This window comes from Marmota flaviventris, chromosome 7, assembly GCF_047511675.1.
Source record: "Marmota flaviventris isolate mMarFla1 chromosome 7, mMarFla1.hap1, whole genome shotgun sequence".
NCBI lineage: Eukaryota > Metazoa > Chordata > Mammalia > Rodentia > Sciuridae > Marmota > Marmota flaviventris.
Genome location: NC_092504.1, coordinates 89,244,195 through 89,266,793, shown reverse-complemented (window position 1 = coordinate 89,266,793; position 22,599 = coordinate 89,244,195). Strand labels below are relative to the sequence as shown.

At 40.9% G+C, this 22,599-nt stretch overlaps 1 protein-coding gene and 1 long non-coding RNA gene across 3 annotated transcripts in view; both read left to right on the top strand.

The window, feature by feature from the left end:
• The window catches only part of Rpl34 (ribosomal protein L34), a 535,705-nt gene that overhangs the window by 315,853 nt on the left and 197,253 nt on the right, over nucleotides 1–22,599 (top strand). The window lies entirely within an intron of this gene.
• Nucleotides 4,895–22,599, top strand: part of LOC114092841 (uncharacterized) — a 33,051-nt gene continuing 15,346 nt past the window's right edge. Inside the window, exons 1-2 of the long non-coding RNA XR_004618629.2 lie at nucleotides 4,895–5,036; nucleotides 19,786–19,832. This is a non-coding gene — a long non-coding RNA (uncharacterized lncRNA). The remainder of the gene's footprint in view (nucleotides 5,037–19,785; nucleotides 19,833–22,599) is intronic.

The window sequence follows — 22,599 nt, the reverse complement described above, 5'->3', positions numbered from 1 at the left end:
ATAAAATACCAGGCCAGAAATGGGTGTACAGGGTTATGTGAGTCTGGAAGCAAATAATTTTATTTCAGTATTGTATAAAGTTAATCACAACAATAGGAAATTAACAGAAAAAAACAAGGATGTGGACCTATCATTGATATTTTGGAGAGAGGGCGTGTCCCTGTGTGGATGAAAACATGGTATGTAGATGTATGTGCACACTGCATGCATAATTCCAAAGCCAAATAAGACTATTTTCACATTACTTGCTATTTAAAATCATGAATGCCATTACTTCCCTTCATTATTCTGCCTAATTGCAAGTTGGCGGTACTAGGAAATGGACTATAGTTAATTTAACAGTCAACTAGTGACCAAACTGAAGTTGCAAAGGGCAGATTTTTGGCATTAATTAGAGACTTTTGTTTGGCTTTTAGATTCTTATCTATTTGACCTTGCGTCTTCTATAATCTGGCTGGAGGTTTTCTGGGTCACAAGGGCTTTGGAGCCCCAGGACTTTAGAACTCTGCAATTGCCTGGTTTTGCTGAAAGATGAACTAGCAGTAGGATGATAATGTGAAGAATTCCCATCTTTGCCCTCAGGTTTTCTCAGACAGACCCTGGGTAGAAAGGAAAGGTCTCATTTATTTCTATCACCCTTACAAAACATCTCTCAGTTTAAACTCTTTCATAGGAGACACAGTCAGAATTTGAACACATTCTCTGAGTGTAGAGGTCCCATGTTTACCCCCTACACTCTCTTCCTGAATGAATAACTGATGCTGGTTTAACGACATGTGCTAGGCGCTTGCTAAGAGGTCATGCACTGATGTTTTTCAACTCTTGTAACTATTTTGGATTTAGAATGTATTGTTGTACAAATAACCCCCCCCCCCCCCAAAAAAAAAGTAATGACCCAAGCAGAGTAGAAGTCTAGCAAAAACATGCCTCCGTTCCATATAGTCATCCAGGGATTCAGGTTAGCAGTGTGATTCCTCAACACATGACTTCTATGATTGTTGTGATTCCCATTTGTAGGCAGGGGGAAAGGGAAAGAGGATATGGGGAGTGGATCTCCAGTATCCAGATGTCCTGTTCTAGAAGTTATACACCCAATTTCCAGTCATGTTTCCTTACAGATAGTTTAGTCATTGTTGCATCTGGCTATGTGCAAGACAAGGAAATACAGTCTAGCAGAGCAGCCATGAGCTCAGTTATTATTCTATTACTGTAGAAAAGGGGGAAATTTTCAGCAATGTTAAAGGTATTTTATTTTCAGTTGTTCAGATTCCCATGAAATCTTAAACTCATCAGGTCTCTGGGCAACTTGCAGTCTCTACCTGTTATCATCTATATTTTTCTAATGAGGCAAGTTCGATTTAGCAAGTTCAAATAACTAGTGCAAGTGTCATGTACTCAGTAAGCAGAGGCAATGAGATTCAAACCCAAGTGATTTGAGGCTAAAAGTTGAGCATTTAAATACCATTTATACTGTCTCACTGAATAATTAGTTCATTGGCAGTCGTTTTTCTCTAAATGGATATCTGCTGTGGGATTCTACTTAACTCTGCTGGAAGAGTGGGGTAATTAGGAATTTTCTATGCTGGGAACAGTGGAGATGAGTCCTGGAGTTCTGTATTGTCTGAGTTCAGGAGGCTACAAGCCACAGGGATTATCATGCCCTTGGAAGTGAGGTTTCTGTGGTACAGGTAAAAACCCCAGGATTTTCATGGCTATAGGATATTAAATGACAAAAGAAGGTATTATTCTAAGTCATCTCTAATTAGGTGCTTTGGTTTAACAAACCCTGTCAAGGATATTTTGAGACAAAGCTTTAAAAAAAATCTTACCTCTTTAAGTAAAACTTCCCATTAATTCTTTGATGAAAGGTGTTCTGAGCATGTGGGACCATGGTCCATTGGCTCAACTATGTAACCCATAATATGACATGCAAATAGGTATTTTACCTGCATTTCTATTCAAAGACATTGGGCAGGGTAGGAGTTTGGCATTATAGACCAAGAATCAGGAAAAAATTTTATGAAAGGTCACTGTTAACTTTATTTAATTAAATGAATGCTATTAATTAATTTTGTAGCCTCAAAAGTGAGTGCTAATTTTTATAATCCAATATGCACATGATCAGACTCATCAACCCCATTCATTCTAGCAGGGGCTGCTCTTCTCAATATATCTCAGAGATCTGGAACATTTCTCAGTGTGAACACTTATGCAAACTATTAATTCCATCTGTAAAATGGGGACGTGGATGCTTTTTACTTACTGATTTTGTTGTGAAAATTAAATGAGATAGTTCATGTAATAACATTAGCACCTAGGAAGTAGTGAATAAAAAATATTCAGGATTATGACAACTGTGCATAATTCATCTTAATGGCTGATAGAGGTGAGAGCATGGATAACTAAGTCTGTCAGATTATGAAAGTACAGTGCTGTTGGGTATGGGCTTATCCACACTTAACACATTCATTCATAGTGTGAATCCAGAACTTTGATAGAGCTGGCTCTCAAAATCTTGTGAACTAAAGATTCAGTTAAAGTTCTTCTAATTCTTCCTAGGCAAAAGTAACCAGTCTCCTCCCCCCAAGACTTTTGCTCTTTATTCATATGTATATCTTTGTACTTCTCTGCTGTGTCACAGGTATCTGCCAGTTCAGACTATTTGGAAACTCAGTCGGTGACCATGCGACATGTGGAATCCTCCAGGTTAGGGACTGTATTTTCTGGCTCCTGGCATGGTGCCTGAAATAAAGCAGGATCTCCATAAACATTTCTTTAACAAGGGGCTGAATAGCCTGATGAAGGTTTCTGGAACATTAGGAGTCTGGAAATACCCTGTGTTGTGTTTTTTTCTGGTTTGTTGGTAATCAAGCCATTTCACACTCAGTTTCTTCATTTAAGAAACATCCCTTCCAGTGTGCTTCCCTTACAGAGATGCTGTGATAATTAATGAGACTCCTTGGAAAAAGAACGATATTCTCTATCCCTTTGAAGTTTGGTTTTACAAGACGATCTTTAAATACGAGGCTGTAAAAATCCTGTTCTCCTTCCTGCCCCTTTCTTCTGCAAACCCAAAGGTCCAGGAGAGATTATCGGCCTCTGAAACTCCCATTTGCTAAATGCCAGTGTCCCCTGTAGTATAACCTGCAGTGCACTCAGCCTGGTCAATCCAAGCCCTTAGGGCTGCCCTTTTCACAAGTCCATTTGTGAGCATTCAGACTAGTGGAGAGCCGTCAGCAAACAGACCAGGAAAAGCAGTGGGTGTTCACAGAGGCACATTAGCATCTGCATTCTTTTCAAAGTTACCCGCTTCTTCACTAAAGAACCACTCATAAAGGCTTGCCAGGGGAGCTAGGAGTTGGTCTTCCACAGTGGCCTAGTATGTATGCAGACAGGTGAGTTATTACATCATAGCAGAGTGCCGTAAGTCAGATAGAAAGCGGTGTGTGTGTGTGGGCATGACAGGTCAAGAGGTAGCTCAAGGATAAGATGAACAATGGGGTACAGTTGAGAGGATGGGAAACTGTGTCAGACATGGAGACAGTACCTGGGCCATGGGTGAGGGATGAAGAGGATGCATTAGCTTTGTAAACTTGGATTTAACCTCACTGAGCTTCCATTTTCTCATCTGTAAAATGGATACAAGAATTTATTCTAGGAATCTTCCATTTCTTCATCTGTAAATAGGTATAACATAATGACATGGAGGTTAATGAAACAGATAAGTCAAACTATCTTCTAAATTATAAAAGGCTTTGTAAGTATCCATTGTTATTTGTATCTCTTAATTGTTTTCCATAAGCTAAGCAGGGAAGACACAGTGTTTAAGAGCAGCAAAGACTGAGTTGACTTTGGTGTTACCAACATTATGATCTTAGCTTGTCTTTGTTTTGAAGAGTCCTTTACGAGGTGAGGATAGGGTGTTGTAGTGGGGAGTGGAAAGAAGGCAGGGAAGTCTTTGCATGCTGACAGCAACTATCAGTTTGCAAGAGTCCCAATGGAAATGCAAAACAGAGATTTAGGTTTTAGGAAACTTCTAGTATCCATAACCTAATTTGGAGAGGAGCAAGATCTTTTCCTATAGGCTTGCAAGGGCATTCCCTTGCCTAAGTCAAACTTCCATAAACCGTTCATCTCTGAAATGATCATAAATTCAGGAATGTTACTCATCCTTACTCTGTAATTTCCTGATCACTTTATCTTCAAATATTCCCTCAATTCTAGCCCCCTTTTGCCTTGACTTTCTCCATTATCCATTAATCATTCTTATGTCCACAGTCTCACTGCTCTGCCCTTTGTTTTTTCAAAGAACTTGCTCTTCAACACCCAGCCTGAATCCGCCTAGGCTAAAACTCAATCTTTTAAGGGTCTTTAGAAAAAGTCATGCAAAATGTGAGAATAGCACTGCTCCAAATTCTGGGTTTACAACTTTAACTGCTACCTGATGTTCTTCTCTAATGGGACAATATTTAAAACTATCCCTGGATGTGTTTTTCCTTCTAAGTATGCCTGCTGATTCTCTCTGAAGCCAAGGGCATCTCTTTGTGCAAGTGGAAGACAGTAGTAATTGGCCAATAACAAAGGAGTCATTATTGAGCTTTGGTCTTCCAAAATGGGCTCCTGAAACTCATTTCAGGAAAATAGATGTGAAAGTCCAGTTTTTTACTTGCAAGATCCAGTCTTTGTTGAGAGAAGAAATTATTTGTGAATTCTAAGGAAACAAAATAGAGAACAAGAGCATTGTTTATAGAGATAACCATAGAGTGAGGGGGACAGGTGATGTACTATGTTGTGTGGTGGTTTCCTGTCAAACCAGAGGGCAAGACAAAGCAAAACAAATGAAACAGAAACTTCCTGGGCTTAGGGAGTGGGGGCAGGGGTGGGGCACGGGGGAGGATGGAGGATGGAGATCTCCTGGGGACATCTGGTAACCCTGGGGCTGAATTTGTATAGTTCTTCTGGGACTCTGGGACTCTGAAAGAGCACTGTTCCTTCGTATGAGGCAGGGAGTGATGGCAGTCATGAAAATGCCACAGGTAGGTAGAGGAAAGCCCTGCCATAGACTGGGTCCTTCCTATTCCCTCCACAGGGCATGCAAAATGTTGAGATGCCCTCGCTGGGAAGATGAAGTACAGAGGGATCATGGAGCTGAGATGTGAAGGACACTCTTCCAACAACTCCTGCCTCCCTGTGGGGACTCTTCCTCTTTCTGTTCCTCCAATACTAATGCTTTCTCCAAGCCACCTTCTCCTGGCCTTACACCGAATTCATATCTTACACAGATCATGCTCAGGTTTGTATCTCTGGGTCTAAAGAACAGATCCTGTTTCTTAGTCTTACTTCTGGAGACTGGCTCATAATTGAATCTCAGAATATGTTTCTCAGTAGAACAATCTATCTTTTTGTGCCTCTGCACTGAGTTGAAATTTTGCAGCATCTTTGCCACTGAAAGATAATATAGTGTCAAGTGGAGCATGGTGAGCACATCTGTGATCTCAGCCACTTGGGAGGCTGAGGCAGGAAAATTGTAGATTCAAGGATAGCCTGGGCAACTTTGACCCCGACTCAAAAAAAAAAAAAAAATGTGTGTGTGTGTGTGTGTGTGTGTGTGTGTGTGAGATCTTTCTGTTCAGCAAATGTTGTAAGATACTTCTTACTGGAATCTTAGTGATTTTGTTTGAATATTGTTGACCCGTAGAATATTGTTTCAAGGGTACCAGAGGGAGGGAAGAGGGAAAGGGAAGGGGAGATACTGCGGAATGAAATTGACCAAATTATGTTGTATTCACGTACAAATATGTAAGGATGAATCCCACTTTTATATACAATTACAATTCATCAATAAAACTTTTAAAAAGAATATTAAGTTTCATATTTTAGATAATAACTAGTATCTTTATCACTCAGCAGAAGAAGTTTAGGAATAAATAGCCCAATATTTTGAAGTAGTATAATAAGGGTCAGTTGGCTTAAAGTCTCCACCCTGTTCTAGCTGGTTTCTCTCAGTCCCTGTAGGTCATTTATGGAAATCTCTAGAGGAATGCATTTCTTGTGTCCACAAATCAGGCTGTCAGATATTGTCACTACATGGCATTTACTCCAGTCTTTTCTAGCTTTGGTTCCCAACTATCCATATCTATTAACCACAAAGCCACTTGAAGAATGTTGCTCTTGCCACTGCCCGTGATGTAAGCAGCAGTGTCCATGACAAAAGCCATGAAAGCTTCCATCTTTGGGATATCAAAATAATACTAGTTCCCAGCAAAGGACAATTTTCTTCATAATTCTGGGCCATAATATATCACTAGGCTCCTAAATCTATGGTCTCATACTTGTTTAAGCTTTTGGCTGACCCCCTTCATGAAAAAATGACCTCTTGGAAAAGATATAAGAACTAATCTACACCAGCCCCTTCAAACTTCTTCTGGCCCTCACCAAAACTCCTTCTCCAGCTATCAAACAAGGGCAGCAACCACACACACACACACACACACACACACACACACATACACACACTCACACACCCAATATTAATAGAAGCAGAAAGATAAGCTTAATGGGCGAGGGAAGAGAACAAAGAAGTAAGGGTATCTCAATCACAGAATATTTAGGTACTGGTTCTTTCTCTTCAAAATGCTTTGCTTCAAAATATTTTGAATGTAACAATATAGAACCATGATTTCTAGAAAAGGATTTTATTCCTTCCCTAGTAAACATGGGGAAGGTGGGAGCTGAAATAGTAAAAAAAGAAACAGGTTAAGAAATGTTATCTTAGAAGACGCTCTCGGCCTGCAGCCACACACAAGGACGCCTGGGTGCTTTCCATGAGGATCGACCTGCAGAACTTCCCTGCTCTGATTGTACCTTGTGCCTTGTCCTCTCAAGACAGAAAGATAGACCTCCCATAGGTAGCCAGCAAAAGATTCTTGGAGAAGAAAAGGAGGAAGAGAGAATTGGAAAATCAAACTTCAAGCCCCAACTATTCCTAGCCACAAGGACAGTTCCTTAACATCCTCTAGATACAACCAACCCCGAAAGGTACTTCCTCTAGGGCCAACAGACACTCACCCACACACTTGTGCTGATTCGAGCTTACAAATCACTTTTCTCCAGGCAAAATAGAGTGGATTCACCCTTTCTAAATCCTATCTCCCACCCATCACCTATAGGAACAGATCAAGCCCTTAAAACCCCTGGACAATAGACATCCATTGACATCCCTCTCTTGATACCTCTCCCTCTTCGGGAGCTCTACTTTCTTTCTATTATTCTAATACATCCTGATGCTTTGCTCTCACCCTTGTGTCCGTGGACTTCATTCTTCAAATTTGCAAGACAAAGAACCTACCCACCCACCCTCTGCATCATACTCTTGCTTTGCCACTGGCTTCACCATTTATTCTCCCAGCAGATGTCATCTGCTGTATCCCTCAGACTTAATACATCCTATTTGTCTGCTGGATGGAGATTTGGCCGTGTTTATTCCACGCCTGCCACTTCTCTTATGCTGGAGACAGGCCTCTGCTATCGGGGCCCAAACTCCAAGCACCTGAACCAGACAGGGTCCCCACCGGCTAGCCTCCTCAAGTATCCCTTCCTGGGATCCAGTAAATCCTGGTTTTGTGCTGAGGATCAGGAAAAGTCTTTCTAATTAGAATTTTAAAGTTTGGTGTTTAAAAGAATATGGCATTCTAGAGATGGATGGTGATAATGTTTACACAACACCAAACTGTACACTTTAAAGTGGTTCAAATTATATATATGTACACATATAAATTAAAAAGATAAGATGTAATTATCTATATAATGACACATGATTAAAATGGGTTAATTCCTTCAATTCAGGAAGTCTAAAATGAAAATTGTAGACATTACCTACTTTCAAATATTGTTTGTCTTTGTCCACTTACATAGTAAGGAAAGAAAGAGAAATAGAAAAAAATTAGAAGATAAAGAAATTAAAAAGTTGTACAATTCTTCAAAAATATTAACGAATTAGGTCAAATTTGCACAAAGTACTTTTGCAGTATACACTTGGATTTGTGTAGCCAGTTTCTATTTTTATCATTATGAATTTAAGTATTTCTTGCCCTGGTGGTCTGTTGCTTCTCAAAAGAGAGAAAAGTTGTAGAAACAAAATAAGGCTTTGTATATCATCCATGAGGGATAATTTGTTTTTTGAAAAAGTTTCAAGGAAGTTGGGAATCTTAAAACTATGTTTCATATAAAGTTTTCTTCCATCACTGAGATCCTACTTTTTGCAAATAAAATGTAATTCTTATTAATGTTCATGAATCTATGAGAAAACGAGAATTTCAGATCATTTAGAAAACTCAGAGTCTACATAATTCTCAGCTTATTCAAAGGCCTTGTTTCCAGTGGGCCAAATACAAATTCTTCATTTACCACAAACCCCAAAATGTGGGAAGAAGATAGCTGAGTCAACAGGAAATAAAGGAGACAACTCTCAAACTCTGTGTCGAGAATTAAAATGCTACTGTTCCCACACACTGACATAGACAAACCCTGGCTTTTAGGCCCTGCAGGCTGCCTAGCTGCTGCCCAGCTTGGGGAGAGCACAAAGACACCATGAAGCTCACTATTAAAGAAGTTTATTTTCAGTGAAGAAAGAGTATGAAATATTACTGAGGCACATCAAGTGCACCAACTTCTTTGAACAAAGAGCAGCACTGTTTGGTATACAATTTTGGTTTTTACAGAGATATGAATTCTAGTCAAATAAATAATAATCTCATTTATAAATAATAAATAAATAATCCAATAAATAATCTCATGTTAAAGCGATATCCAGGTCACTAGAAGTCCTCCGATGGCAGTTCATTTCTCATTCTCATGTCTGTGGGTAGGCTTATAATTATTCTTATAGTTTCAGACAACAAACTACAGAGGTTAAAGGTCAGGGAATTCTGCTTCTCCCAGGGCAAAGCAATTTGAGATCTGAACCTAGGTCTATTTTGCTCCAGGAGCTCTTCCTGGAGAATTCAGTTCCTGATCTTGGGAGTTAAATTCCATCACTGTTCAAACAGGCACTTTTCTGAATCAGATTCTTCCTTTGCTGAGATCCAGCTTGATTGCATTTCAGGCAGTTTTTCAAGATGGCAGACTGCCCACTTTCTCACCATGTCTCACCGGATGTATCTTGTATTCATCCTTTGTTTATTTCCTTAACTTAATTTTAAAATTATTGCAGCCTTTCAATAACCTAATATAAACCATAATACCTCATTAGCAAAGCGTTTGACAGTGTCATCAGGAGGCGTAATGACTTCAGGAAAGGAAGAAGTAAAAAGCTAAAGAAAAATGGAATCCATGCTACATGTTATTATAGTAATGTTCTTAGTGTGAGGTGTGGGCAAAGAGAAAAATCCTACCAGGTAACTCACCAACAAGCATGTTAATAGAAAAACTCATTGGGCTTGGGTAGCCTGCCATACAGTTATACTTAAACCAATTAATAAGGAGAATGGCTTAGGAGCATTTTTCTTCAAGCCTAAGATATTTTAGATTATCAGGCAATGATACTGTGAGGTTCTTGGTTCTGCAAAACTCTAAACCCTGAAAATCTTGGGTTAGAAACTACATATATGAGATTTGTTAGACTCTTAATTTTCATCTCTTCATTTCACATTTATTTAGCTCCTACAAAATGCAATGTGGATTTATATGGCTTTGGACATTCCCAAGAGTGGTTGGTTATTAAAAATTATTTTGAAAGGAATCTATGATCATCTATTCTACTCCTGTGATCCTTTCAAATATTGGCAAAAATCACCCCTGTTTCTGCTGGGGTATGGATACTTTCATCCCAAGGGTAGAGCAGAATTCTGCCAAAATATTCTAGCTTCCATCCTACAGATAATTAAAACATAAATGAAATACAGTTCTGTACCAGTCATATATTCTTTCTACTGCTCCTGGCAGTGGGTACATGTTGCTCTCCAAGAGTCAATTACATGTGTAATATGCCCATGGGTGTGGGGGTCTCTGGCCTAAGAAGGGATGGAGTACTAACAGCCTCCTCTGAAAGACACAACTGCTGTAGAACCTTAAGACCTCACAATAGGTGAGATAAATGCTTTTCCTAGGTAAGTGCCCAGAGTGAGAATGTTATATACTTTACCCTTTTTAGGGTCCAACTAAATTGCAGATAGAATTCTTTCTAAAGGTTTCAAAAGAAAAGCAAGCCAAAATGTGCAGGCATACCACCAAGCTTCTATAACTTTTCCAGATTGTGGGCATTGAGACAGAGAAAAAGAGGCGCAGAAGAGGAGAGACAGAGATCTGGCAAGACCAGTGGCAAGCTGACTAGACTGTTCCTCCATATCTGTGTGGTCTGGCTTTGCCTGTCACCCAACATTTAAGTTAGTTAAAAGGATAATACAGAAATAAAAGAAGTTGATAAGATTCTGATTTCATTCACTAAGACACAGGTGAGGACATTACTAATGCAAAATTATAGCTCACTTAATATTTATAAGATGGTGTACCATATTTGATTCATATTTTATTGAAATGTCTTAGTCTATGACCACTAGGATCTTCAAATTTGATATGCTAACCAAATTAAAGAATATTTTGCTTTTTAAAATGCCAACACTAAGTCTCTATTATGAAAGCCAAATTCAGAAATTCTAGCATAATGGCTAAGTCATGTTTATTTAAGTGAATGATTATACAGAAATAGGGAGTATAGAAATGAGTGGATTCCTCTGATTACATTAAAAGTTGCTGGGCATAAGCAACCCAGGATTAATAAATTCCTCTGCTAATGTTCAGTGTTGGAAAAATTATTAGTGAGAGAAAAGTTGTAAAATTCAACCAAACATATCCATGAGATACTTGCACATTGGTAAAAGTAGTAAATAACCCCTTTGGTCCTATCACTCAGTGAAATCCATCTGTACTTCTTTTGATGTGATCTGCAGATGGTACTTGGGTTCTAAGGAAGGTGAGTACAGACAGGTGTCTTGGTATGTTCTGTCTCCCTCTGCAGCAGCTGCTCTAGAGGATGTGGTTTGGCTTAGCCCATTGTAGAGTCATGTTATTGTGTAAAAGGTGTAACTGGGCATGGCTTCCTGCTTTCAGACTCTTTCCTTGACTAAATTCTCCACCAGAAAAATCAGGGAGTCAGGTGATAGGATAGAAAGAAAGCAGTCCCTATGAGGGAGAAGAGAAGCCCATGACACATGACAACAGGATTGTTTGTAACATCTCGAAGAAAAATGCAGAAAATAACCTCACAAGGATCTGAAATAATGTGCCCTGTAACATAGCCTCCATTTATTCCTCTGTAAAATGGCATCAGTAAGGACTGCTTCTGTCCATCTCTCTTTCTCTCTATTAAAAAATGCTGGTTCCGTGGAATGTTAGGAAGAGGAGTCCCTCTTGCTATATTCATCCCATATTCTCTGCTCAAATAGGGTGAGGCCGAGTTGCAAGACAAGAAAAGAGTTCCCAATCCCTGGAGGAAGCCTCAATTCTGGGAGCATCCCAGGCACCACCCTTTCCCTGTGTACACCCTTTGGGACTCTGGGGTGGGCTGTGCACTGACTGGCATAACACCATCACAGGCACAGCTTTATTCCCTTTTTTTTGCCTTGGATTGAACCCTGCTGGAGGGCTCCTTTGAAGGCCAGAGAAAGGAACCGACTATGCAGGATACTGCCAGTCCTTCCCCGGACTGGGCCAGAGTTGGAGGCAGGGCTGTGGAGACATCTAGTTGCTCAGTGTACCTTGACTCCAAACACCTCTCGTCTGCCCTTTGCTGCCTTTCACTTCTCTGTCACTCCTTTGTTCACTTCCTATACTTCCACTCAGATGTGGTTTAGTGTTTTCTTTCCAAGGCATATTTTGCATGGAAGAATGCTTTCAGTGAGCTGAGGCCCTAATTGCCAAATAATGGTTGCCAAAACATGTTATTTTGGCTTCAAGCTGGTACAGAGCAGGAGGCATCTTCCCCTCATGAAAAAAGAAAAGAGAAAAGCCTTCCTCAGTAGCCCAAGGACCACTTGCCAGCTCAGCTCACAGCACTGAGGCCTGGTGGTTCTTCCGTCGGTGGTGAGGGTAACTCCATCTCCAGTGGTCTTTTCCCAGCCTGAGTGGACCCGATCCCTGTGTCTGTGGAAGCTCTGAGGAGGGGTGCGTCTCTGGGCCTGGCTCTTGGCTGCAGGCACTGGAGTGCATGAAGCCGCCGAGACTTGCCTCCCACCCAGCCCCGTCAAGGGCCGCCCGCTCTGCCATGAGGAGTGTTCCTGCCCTGCACACACTGGGGAGCATCTGCCAGATAACTGCAAATACAAGCCGCCCAGCCAGCACGGGAATTCCAAATAGAGACAAATCTGGGGCCCCGGGGGAAGCTGGATGGAACTGATCAGTATGAGAGATATATCACTGCTAATTAAGTCCTGATCCCCTGGCTCTACTTGAAACAAATCAGGGAGGGATCAAGTTTTGAGAGCAGGTGCTAACTGGTTGCAAAAGAAGAGTCCATCACTTCAGGAAAAGGTTTTGCATGCAGTTTGGGGAGGACACAGCCTGGAGAGCCCAAGGCTTTTCTGAGAAAATTCATTACTGGACAGAGCCACAAGCTCCTATTTTGTCTCAGGACATAAAGGAACTTGTGAAAAACAACCCCAAAACCAAGAAACCTTCTGTTGTCACAAAGAACTATGTGCCTTCCCTATGTTTCCCTCTCACTAGCTAATTTACTTCCTTCTCAGATGGACAATGGAGTAATTTAGAGGCGAATAAACCCTTTCCTGGAGATGCCAGAAGCAGTTTCATTTGGATACAGACAATATGGGATTTGTTGTGACTTAGATGCCGGTCCCCCACAACCACCCACCCTGCTTCTTTCCCAGACGGCCTAAGAACAAAGTATTCTGAGTACAAATGTATAAATAAACTTAATATAGCAAATATTTACTTGAAGAAGAAAGTGCGAGGGTTCTGGGTATAGTGTGTGTGTGAGCACTCCATGTTAAGAATTCGGATGAGCTTCCTATGTGTAGATATATATATTTTTTTCAGAAACTTTGCCTTTTACTACAAACTATGGCTTTACATAAGGACTACTAACATGTACTAGGCACTTCTGTCTGTTGAGGTCTCTGCCAAGTCTTTACCTGCATGATCTCATGTAATCCTGACAGTGGCCCTGTGAAGTAGGCTGCTTAGAGAGGTTAAATAAACACACCCAGGAAGTGACCAGGATTTGAATATCACCAAAGCCCACCTTTTAAAACATGGTTCTTATTCTGACTCCCAACTCCAGATCCTGAACAGAAATAGCAAAACTGTAAGTGCCTAACAGATACACTAAAGAATGAACAGGCGAACGAGTCTTGGGTGATATTAAGAACTAGTCTCAGGTTTGTACCAACACAGTCATCCGGGAAGTTGCTCTAATATATGTTAAGTCTAGCATTCTGGAGATCTCCTATCTTGGGGACAATATTTGTGCTGAATTCGAAAAAAAAATTCCGAGGGTCTTCCTTTGATCTGCGTGAAGAATGTTCTTAATGCTGACAGCGTTGGACCTGCATTTTGGCACATTTTGATGAACCTGCAGGCAAGTTGGCTGAAGTTATTGGCAGTGACTCCAGGAATCATTATCAACATAATTTCCTTTTTCTTATGACTTGTAATCCTTTCCCTATTCTCACACCCCAATCTTCCAACTACTCTTGATATTGGGAGCCTAGTGCTTTGAGTCATGGATCTACCCTCTGAGCTCAGGCTTTCTCTGGAATGTATCCTGTGTTTATTGCACTATTTATTAGTTTTATAGCAACAGAGCTGAGCGCTTCCTCAGTGTCTGTCTTTGGATTGTGCACATCATTCAGCCCTAAACAATGAGTGGTTTGGATCCTGGTTAGCACCTGAGCTGACTTGAAAGAGAATTTAGAGCTAAGTGTTTATAAAGCATGAATGTTTATGAGCAGTATTGTTTTATGAATGTTTATGAAAAGAGAAAAATATTTCAAATGGTGGTGCTTGGAGATACTATGAGATGAGCCAGGGTTGAGCTCAGTAGTTAAAGCACAGAATTACAAATGCTCTGGGGAGTTTTACCAGTTGGATTTAGCTCTGATGGAGGCAATCAGGCCCATTCCACTGTTCTTTTGATTCACCCTGACCAACAGTTCTCTGACTCCATTTCACTGTTACCACAATGAAGAAGCAGTACTGTTGGTCAATGCATTTTTTATACCTTTATTTATTTATTTTTATGTGGTGCTGAGGATGGAACCCAGTGCCTCACATGTGCTAGGCAAGTGCTCTACCACTGAGCCATAACCCCAGCCACAACCCCAGTGCATTTTTACCAGAAAGTTCAGCTAAAGGATATCACTCATAGATGGTGATAGTCTAAGCAAGCTGTCACCCTGAATAGGTCTGTATGCACCCATCCAAATCTCTACCTATCATTTTCTGGAGGGTGATTTTGCTGTATGGCTTGATGAACTGTTGATTAAACTGTTTTCTTGCTTTCAGCCACGTGGATTCTTGTTCCTGCAAATAGATTTCCTCCACTCTTTAGAACTTTGACCTTTAAAGTCTGTCTGAGGAATGTAAGAGAACAGCACATTTCAGAAAACTGATGTAAGATATGTTTAGAACTTCAGAAAAAAAAATGGAAGAGGGGTGCACATTGCATTTTTACAAGAGGCCCATTCAACAACACAGGATATGGCGAAAATAAAACAGGATTGGGTGGGATGCGTGTTTGGGTTCTCAGGGGGCTGAAATCAAAGAGGTGTGCAAACTATTCTGCATAAATCCCTGCCATCCGCTTTGATAAATGAGATTATGGACTTGAAAGGTCAATTATATATTCTTAAGGAGAAATGCCAGGTTCTTGCTAATGTTTTTGCCTGACAGGATCTTAAAATAGACTTGGGTGAGCTAATCACATCGATGACCACGTACAGTAGTGGGGTAAGAGCTTAATACAGTTTTATTACCTCCTATGGGCAAATATTTGCCTCATGAGACACACCCACTCCCTCCAGAATAGTCTATTGTAAACAACTGGCTCCTTTTTACAGGAGCTGGAATCTTTATGATGTTTGGGAACTCTGAAACTAAGGCTAAACAGCTTATTTGAATCTTGTCTTTCAGCCAGGAAAGCTCTCCAGTTGATTTTTTTCCCCTCTAGTTCTTTCACACTAACTATGCCCAAGGCATGTTCTAGAAAACTAACATTGGCAAGAGTTCTGCTTGCCCTTTCCAATTTTATTCCTGAGAATGACAAATGGTGGTCTTTTAGAATTTCCCAGGTGGTTCTGGAAGACAAGGGTCCTTCCCCCATTTTTATCTGTCTTGGTGTGGCAAGGAGCATGGCTTAAGTTTCTGATAGAAAGAGTCAAGTGTCACTTCAAATACATTTTGCTGGCAGTATTTAGGCCTACAAAAGCTAAGCCTGCCTGCTTGGATGGCTCATGGAAATGTAATGAGTCTCTACCCCAAAGTGCCTCACTTATAATTGAGCACACGCTAGGTTAATATTATTGCTCCTAAACTGTGCAGTTGCGGGGCCATGTGAAGTATTTTATTTTAATTATCTTCACTTGGTTCCTTTAATAGACATAAATATATTAAAATGGTGAGATTAAAAAAAAATGGAGAAGAGAGATAGTATCTTTTTTCTTCATTAATATGTGCATATATGTGTTTGTGCATTATTTACATTAATACTCACAGAGTTATATTGTGGCATTATTTAGGACATTGAATATCATTCTTGTTGTCAAAAGTGACTTAGTCTAACCAGATTTAAACAATTCCAGTGTAAACAAGAGTGATCTGTGTTTCAGCTAGTTTTTCATATTAATTAGGTCTGGTTGATTCCTACGTAACTTCTAAAAATATTTTTTAGCCTGTATCAGGCTTAAATTCGATCAAAGGAAACATTGCTTTTGCACTGCTAAGAGCCTCCTCTGACATTGTTCTCATACTCTTAGAGCCATATAAGTTATCATCATGTCATACTGACTGTTGGATTTGAAATCATGCTCTGCGGAGGGTCTAAGAAGCAGGAAGACCTTCTTCCTCCACCCAGAACCCTTAGAGCCCACATAAGTAAGTGAGCATAATAAGATGTGGTGAGTACCTTGGTGGACGTACATACAGGTCTAATTGGATCATAAAAGAACTGGTGGTCAGCTCTAGAAAGATTGCAGGAAGTGAAACTTGAATTGAGTTTTGGCTTTCTGGGGATTTAGATTTGGAACTAGGGCTCCCTAACACCTTCTATTCCTTGCAAGGTGACTTTGGAAGAGCCACATTGCTATTCCAGCCAAGTTTTCTTACCTGTAAACAGTAACGCAAGATCATTGCAAAATTGTTAGAAAGATTCTATAAGAGAATATACACCAAAGTGCTTTGACAACTGGCAAGTACCCTTCAGGTGTATATGTTCTTAGAGTACCAAATGTTTTTCTAGCTTTAAAAAGAACTTACTTGATCTTTGAAGCCAACTGCTTAAATGTATGTGCAGGCCTGAGCGTGTGCACCTGCGCATGCGTGTGTTCATATAAAATATATGACTGTGGGTGTATTTGTTAAAATTAGGCTCAACTATCGTCACAAGTAGAACCAAAAATGTATTATAATTTAAACAATAGGAGTCTATTTCATGCTCATTTAAGAGTCCAGGATGAGTGTTCCTGGTCAGTGAGTGGCTTTTCTCCAAACTGTGTCTAGCTTTGTGTCCAGAAAGAAAAGAGAATTGCAGTAAATGGCTGTCTAGCAGTCTTTGCCACCCCGGGACTGTTTGTAGGTGCACATTCCTTCATACTTCAGGCAGTACGTGGACATCTACCCAGAACAGCAGTCAGTCTCTCTCAAAGAGTCATGCACCCAAATATGTAAAGAATGACACCAGCTCCTCTTTTACAAAAAACAGTCATGTGTATTAGGTTTAGAAGAGACAAATCCCAATGAAATTCCCCAGCAGAGAAAGATTTTTTGCCTTTTTGTCTGTGATGACTGTAAATGAGGCTGCTTAAAGAAAAGAGGCCAAGAGGGTGAGATTGGCAGGTGGGAGAACTGAAGGGCGAGGCATCTGCACCTTTGTCTGAGTCTTATGAAATCGTCCTTCCTACTCTGTCGTGTTTTCTTCTAATATCTATTTCTCTTTGTTCAGCCAGCCCTGGCCCCTGAGGGCTTTAATGGCAAGAAAAGGTCATGAGTTTTCTTCCCTACAGGAAGAATATGCCAAGTGAGCCTGATACCTAGGAATATTAACAATTTAAAACCCTAACTAGATTATTAGGTCCAAGACAAAGGAAGCGGTTAGAGTTGTTTACCTGCATTGTGGCCCTTTGATAAACCTACCACTAAAAGACAGTATCTTTAAACAGACGCCAGTGTCTTGTGTTACTCAAGGCCTCACGCCATATTGAGAGTGGAAAAGAAGATGAAATCTTATTGAAGGAAGGGGAAAACCCACAAAGAAGCCAACCTGACATTTATCAGTGTGAGCTCTTTTGTTTTGGTGACATAACACACCATGTCAGTTCCTGGCATGCTTGTTTTCTGGCTTGCCTGAAGTAACAACAATGCCAGTTACTAGAAATACAGAAGCTATAAATGGTAACTGATAATATTATGCATATTTTTAACGACTTGATAAAAATGTCTTTAGAAAACTGCCTAGGAGGCTCCCGTTTCACTTCTGTAAACCAAGGAGTGATAAGATAAAGTTGGGGAAATCTATGCTTTCTCCAGCTCAGGCACCTTCTGCACTGCCTAAGGTGCTGGGGCTAAGTGCTAGGCAGTCTCTGGCCTTGCCTTTGAAGTAAAAGTTTTGGGGAAGCCCCAGAGGAGGGGGAAGGGATGGACTGGTTCTGAATCACAGCCAGTACTCAGCTGTTGCTGGCATTGGCCTCCACAGACTGCATCTGCATGGTGGCTGTGTGGGCTGGGATGAATTCGACTCCAGAATGGAATTGTTGACCCCTGACTATACATAAACATGAGAAGTAATGGAAGGAGTCTACATCTTAATACTACATCTGGAACCTGATAGGGAACTGTTGCTAGTGGTGGCCTCAGCATCCTCATTTAGACCTTGGTAGTGGGTTTTCTCCAGAACCCAGAAATATATATTTTCTTAGTAAACTTTTTGATGTGTGGAAGGCCTTCTGAAAGCATTTGAAAGCCCAGATCTGTGTTTTGAGGGTTAGTGGAAAGTATCAGAAAGTTCTGGCCTTGACCCAAGAAGCCTCTGGTTTTCTTGACATTTCTGGCCTACATGCCAACTTTGATTAAGTTGGTATAGGAGGTTGTGATAGACAGATCTTTCAACTAACTAGTGTGTGTTGGTCTGGGTGTCCCCCTCTGACACCAGTGACAGTCAACAATTTCTTCTTTGTGAAGGATCATGAGGACACCACTCTTTCTCATTACCTTCCTACATATCTTACAAAGGAATAGCCAATTATTTGGATTTACCATGGTTTGAGATTGTCAAATTTTCCATTATCTGGTAGAATGGAAAAATCTAGAAGCTTTGAACTCAGATAAAATTTCCATCAAAATAAAACTCTCGTAGTTTGCACTTTTCTGTGTGAAGTAAATTTGGCTATCTTCATGATAAATTCCTCTAACATGCTTTGCAGAGACTATTGACATTTTTGACTAGAATAAGGTGAAGGATTAAACTACTTATATTGGTTTTAGAAAATTAGACAAATTTCCTATTCAGAAAAAAAAGCAGGATGAGCTTGATTTCTATAAAATCTACTCAGAAGCTAAAATATTAATAGCATTCTAAAAACTGAATTTTATAACTCTTAATGTCCTGTGGGGGTGGGAATCTGGTCAAGAATGTTTATTTTTTTTTCTTTCTGTTGCTTACCTTTTTTGTCATGTCACTAACAAGTCAATTGAAAGTTGATGGAATTCTCACTCTAGCTATTTTGCTTAGCAGCACATTTGGGGGAAAATATGGATGGGGAGAAGACTTGAAATTAAAGATTTAAATAAAAAGGTTTATATGCCTGACTTCTTTAATCAAATAAGATCAAGGTTACCACTAACCTGTGCCGCCTTCTAAGACCCGTGAAAAGCTCCTCTCTGTGAAGCCATCCCCCAAGATGGCGGACAGGTGGAAATGCCCATCCACGAGCACCTTTGCTGTTGAAATCACTCATCTCTTCTTTTTTTGCCTTCTCATATTATTACTCTCACTGTGTTTCATCTCCCCAACAAAATATGAAGTTTCTTGAGGTCAGGACCTATCATAAGTCTGTCTTCTCCCCTTAGTATTTATCACAGCCTTGTACTTACAGTAGTTATCCTAAACATGTTAGATAAACAGATGAAGTTGGAAACTCATGAAATTCTCCCTGACTCCCTGATTTTTGTTTAGATCCCCATTTTCATACCTTATAATTTGATTTTAATAAGAACATCTCAATTTTTGTTTTCCTGATTAGTAGCAATGGGAAAATTCAAAACAAAATATAAAGATAAGTAATAAAAAGGAAACTATAACCCTAAATATTATCTACTATGACTATTTTGCATGTTTCTTGGAAGTTTTGCTTTCTACACTTGTGCATGTATGTATGCACAAAGTTTGGGAGGCTCTGTTCATTGATTGCAAATGTATTGACAGTTTTCCATGCTGCTTTTATCACTTAAGAATTACAACTAACATTTTCCCCAGGTTTCAAGTAATTTCAGGTTATATCATATTCTACTATGTGAGTACATCACAATTTATTAATTAGTCTGATTCCCTTTCAAATCCAGGTCAACCTAACTGAAGCAGATAAAGAAGGAGGAATATTTATTATAAGGTAAGATAAAACATGACATGAATTAGCATAATCCCACGTGTAGAATGATGGGCACCAAAGGCAGGGTGACTATGTACAGCTGTATGGAGAGATTGTCTTTGGGAGACCATAAAGCTTCATAGGGAGATGGTATTTCATCTGGGCACCCAGGCAATGTAAAGATGATAGTGATGTAAACATTTCAAGTGCTGACCATGTGCTACGCTGTATTATCATTCTGTGTGGGTCAGTTAATTAATTCTTCAAAACCTTTGCTCTTTTGACAATTACCATGTAGTATTTTCCCATGTTCTTTTAAGACATTTTTGGTTATATTATATTCCATCACAAGAATACCTTGTAATTTATTAATCAGGCTTCTTAAAAGTTGCTGGATCAACTCAAACCTAACTGAGGCAAAACAAGGTTATTACCTTTATTATAAGATATTTCAGTCCCATTTTCCAGATGAGAAAAACTGAGGTTTAGAGAGGCCATGTGATCTAGCCCAGGCTCAGTAAAGATTTTGACAGGCAAAGAGGAGGAATGGAAACTGAGTTGGGTGGTGAGAGCAGAGGGAGACAGTTTGTCCAAATGAGTAGCTTCACTGAAGACATGACTAGCCACATATGTCTATACGGTGTCACTGTAAGTTTGGTCCTTGGGGTGCATTTCGTTAGGATCTGCCAGATGGAGAAGACAGGAAATAACTACCTTTCACCGGGGTTCTTTAATGTGGTTCCTTCAACAGCCATCTGTGCTACCCATTGCAAGGAACTGAGGATTTCAAGTCATCTCTTGAATCTTCTGTGTGACAGTTTCTCCCATAACGGCTCCTGAGTTGAAGATCAAAGGCCACCAGACATTTCAGCATACAGTCAATTTTTAATAAGTGATTTCTACAAGGAGGGTAATTAAGGTGACTCCCAGAGAAACACACACACATATAATGTAACAAAACAAAACACTTAGCTCCTCTCCCATTTCCAGGTCTTAACAACGTCATGTATAACCTGTTACAGTCATAAGAGTATTGGCTAAACTAATATACTGTGATGAGCTGCTCATCCTCACTATCTGCCTGAGACAAGTGTCACTCTAGCCTGTGCAGAAATCCCTAAACACCCCTCCAGGTTCATCCTGCCTCTTTGCATCATAACTCACAATGCACGTGAGAAAGGCCTCATTTCTTGGTTTCCCCTGGCTCACTTGTTGCATGCTGGGAGCCACCAACTGGAGGCAGCAGCCCCGGGCTGTTGGAATGGCTGCAGTGGGTCTGTCTTTGAAGTCTTACCCCGCAGTTATCTCTCATTGCACCAGGCGGGTTGTAAGCAAGCCCGTTGCATGCAGCTGTCACCATTTAAGCCAGCAGGCGTTTGAAGATGTGCCGCCCCCCACCCCTTGTGAGCGAGGGAAGCCAGAATAGAACAAAGTGTGGCGTTCCCATGGAATCATTTGAGTGCTTGATAAGAGTGTGAGTCTGCACCTTTTCCCCTGGGTGGCAGGAGGTTGGGGGAGGGGCCAGGAGGAGAGTAAGGTGGTTCTTAGGTCCTCTTTGCGAATGTCCCACCCAGGAGCCGAAACTGCCACACTTCATGGTTCATGATGACAAAATAGTTTGCTTAAGATAGAGATGGCAGGGATGGACGTTTAAGGTGTGTGTGTAGGGGGGGCTAGGGGGGAGAGGCCTCCAATTTCTGCTGGATTTCTCACGTGGGTCTTGTCCACGCAGCATTTCCCACCTCTTTCCTTCTGTGCGCAGAGCACAGTTGAGACCCTGCATCTTCACGCTACTGTTGAACATGTGTTCTGAAGGAGTGGTGAGATAATGTCACAGCCGTTGAGGGACTAAGCATGGGCTGTGGTTTGTGATTTCCTCACCAGGTCTTTATCACTTGATGAGTGTGTTGGTTTTGTTTTACCCCTGGAGTGTGGGCTAGGACAAATTTCTGCCACCTCTTTCCCTCACTCCCAGGCCTCCTTTCTCAGAGAAGACCATCTTAAAAAAAAAAAATAATAATAAGCAGCTGCCCAGAAGAGCACTGCGCTTGCCTAGACCTCCCAAACATCTCATCAAATGTTTCTTCCTCCTGGATCGATTTCTCTGATGCTGCAAATCCCACACATGGAGAACTGGCACTGGGCTTCTGGAGAGCCACTCTGTGTAACAAAACTACTTGCAGGATCCAGGCAGGGGCCAGGGGCAGGCCAGGCGCTTGAGGATCCCCTTTTGCTTCTTCCTGACCAGCTGTCCTGCTGAATGAGCCACCCGTGCAGTGACTCCACAGAGGAGCCAAGCGCCCAAGAGCAAATTGCTCATTTTACAAACAAAAATGCAGACAGTAGGAGAGCCCATATAAGCTGAGTTACAAATTGCTGTCAGGCCTGGGTGGGAAGCTGGCAGTCAGCAATGGAGCCTTAGGTTGTTTGCCACGGGAAGGAGGAAAGAGTCCTGTTATTCGCACTGGAAGGACAGTGCAGGAATTCCTGGTATGAGAATTGTCCGCCTCTCTCCGCATCTGCAGACACCATGTGGCTGGTCCCTTGGTGGCCTGGGAGATTACATAAAGGGCTGGAAAGCTCACAGTCTTTGTGAAGGATAAATATCTTCCTTCTGCCACCAGAGCAGTAGCAATTGTGGTTCCAGGAGGGGAGGTTTGAAAACAAAAATAGGCCCATGGTGTTGGCACTGCATTGCTTCCAACAAGATATCATCAACTCTTGTCAGAGACCAATTCTGTAGCTTGTGGATTACCCAGACCTTTTTCTTCCCTCACCCCTCTCTGCA